The sequence below is a fragment of the Penaeus monodon genome, chromosome 30, assembly GCF_015228065.2.
Source record: "Penaeus monodon isolate SGIC_2016 chromosome 30, NSTDA_Pmon_1, whole genome shotgun sequence".
NCBI classification, from domain to species: Eukaryota; Metazoa; Arthropoda; class Malacostraca; order Decapoda; family Penaeidae; genus Penaeus; species Penaeus monodon.
In genome coordinates, this window is record NC_051415.1 from 22,853,309 (window position 1) to 22,856,105 (window position 2,797).

Below are 2,797 nucleotides of genomic sequence, written 5' to 3' on the forward strand. Positions count from 1 at the left end.
TTAATTCTAGGGCTGTGCTACTCATGAAAAATGAATGAATATGAAGACACACGAATATTAAAGGTATTACGGCAATAGTCTAGTCTGTGTTAGAAAAAAAAACTTCAGGATACAGTTAAGATATCTCAGTACATATGCAGATTTCCCAGCAATTGTATACGTAATTTTTCTGTTTATTTTGCTGTTTATTAATCTGCCGCCCTTACCAGTGTCTATGGAAGATAGACGATTAGATACATACGTGTCACAAGTCCAGTTTTTTGTTAGAATTTCACAGATGTTAAATCAATGTGTCTAGAGAATCAAACATCGCATTTTCCTTGCCGTCTAAAACCTTTACAGGGGGTACATTTTGCATTGATATGTAATTTCCTGCCTTCAAATTCTTCACGTTTCCAAATTATTTGATTTGACGAAATATACATTCGGTCACACGAAATTTGATTGAAGTTGTTCTTACATGAAGTCTCCGACATTACTTTATCGTATGTAAATAATGCCCGTCTCGCTACTTTCTTTTAACCTGTGGATTTTATATGCTTTTATATTCGCCTGCGTATGCTTAGATATAAATTATTGACAACAAAGAAGTTTTGATTGATAGAACGTCCGCGTTTTTGTCGAGTAATAAAATTCTCCCTGGATTCAAGGCTACCGATGAACAATATAGAATAACATTTTATTATTTAGAATTTTACAGAGTACACTATAACGATAACACAATTCTACGAGCATGGCCGTTATCGGCAAAAGTTTATTCGCATACATAGCTTACGGTACTTATATTGCACGCATCAGGCGATGTGCCTTACTGATGATAATTCTGAACTAAATTTAAATTCTCATTTTATCTCATTTGTACAGGCAGTCTTACAAATCGTTATTTAGCTTCACAATGTTCACGTCTAAGAAACTTGACGACCCACACCAAAGGACCCAACGCGTCGAACAGCGACCTACCAGCGCCGACTTCAACTCCGTAAAAGAGTAATGCTTTTACAACCCACGCCATCTGTAATCAACATACATAAAGAGGACTGCTTTGTCACAACATCTTCGTGGTCACTAATTTTAGAGGTAACAATGAATGCTGTCATGGTTGTGTTTCTGCTCTCGGTTGCTTGTTAAAATCACGAAATCTCTTGTCTCAGATACATCGGCTTTTATCGTTTATTCACCTGGATTAGCGGATTATTGCGACGAGAGTGTAACATCATATTAAACTTCTATGGTTATAAGATCTCTTGGATCTTTAAATCGCGGATTATTTACCAAGTCATACCCGTGACGTGGGTGAGTATTCAGAGCATAACACCACAGATCTATGCAAGAAATCTGCCGTCGTTTCCCGTTACGCCATTAGTCATCGCAAGTGTGTTTAAGATAGGACCCGTAAAAAGGTATGTTATATTTGGCCGCGTGCACTGAGTGTCTTACAGATATGCAACATTTATACTTTCCGAGCTGACCACAAGTTTAGCTTAGTATAATAAAAAGACACAGATTTGCGTGTTTGCTGTGCCAAGTTATAAAGATTTATGATTCTCTGGGACACGTGCGCGCTTGTTCCTCCGTCCTTGCGAATTAAATCATCGACTTTTCTGTAGAATTTATCGTGTTTTGGGGGTACACGTAATTTCACAAGAGACATAAAATAACTTGAAAATATTAGGTGTAACAAGTGTACTTATACTTCGATTAACGTCTTTCTTTCTCGCTACTGAAAGGCGATACTGCAATTTGGTTTCCTCACCTGCAGAATGTTTGATAAAAGAAGATTCCTCCTCGACATTGTCTTACCGGAGTGGTTTGATCACATCTTTTATCCCACTTTATTACGCTGGAAGTTCTCAGTGGAAGACCACACAAATCTTAGGCCTCATAAAAAGAGTCTGTTCCAGCAATCTGTCTAAAATTAAAAGATACATTTTGCTGAGTGCTTGGAAGAAGCATGTTGCCATAACCGATAAAAGATATTTCTGCATTACATGAATGTCACAATCTGCTGAGCCCGAGACAGCAAGAGCGATGCACGCATACATTAAACGAATTAGAGACGAAAGGCAGGCGCTCGCCATTGCTAGTCCGAATGCTGAGGCCAATTACTGCACTCTGGGTCGTAGAGTGTGAGGAGATATGCAGCTCGTGTGACCGCCTGGTGGGCACCCTGACACCGCTGATTTATGTAGTGGAACAAACCCGCCGAGCAGCGCCTTGCTCGCGGCCCCGTATGTGTCCGGGCCTCATGAGGAGCGTTCGTGACCCTCGTTCGTCACACGCCGAGGCGCGCCGCCAGGGCCCTTCGCTCGCCGTCTTATCAGCTGGCGAACTGATTTAGCGCTCCACTTCTGCCGACGTCGTTAGCTGCAGGTGTGACATGGAAGCGCTGTGGCCGCGAGCACGCCGCCTCGGCCTAGTCAGCATGTGACATTAAACAATCATGGGGAGGCAGTGTGACCAGAATACTCATGTGATGGACGACCGCCTCTTACCTCGTTATATTGTAAACTGCAATGTTACCAATTAAGAAACTGCGTGTGTACGTGCCAGCTCGACGCAAAGGCTTGGCCAGGTGTGCTGTACTGTACGAGCTGTGGCCCTCCTGGTCTTTGTACTCTGGCCTGACGCAGGGGGACGCAAACCTCTGAAAAAGGTTATTAAAAGGGCGTCGTCTCGCTCTGTCTTTTGTACCTATTAGGTATCTTTTATTTAGTTACCAATTAGGTGAAGTTCATGAAATTCTTATGTGTTCTTTGTGCGTAGATGTGCCTAGCTTTAGCTATATCTAAAATCAACA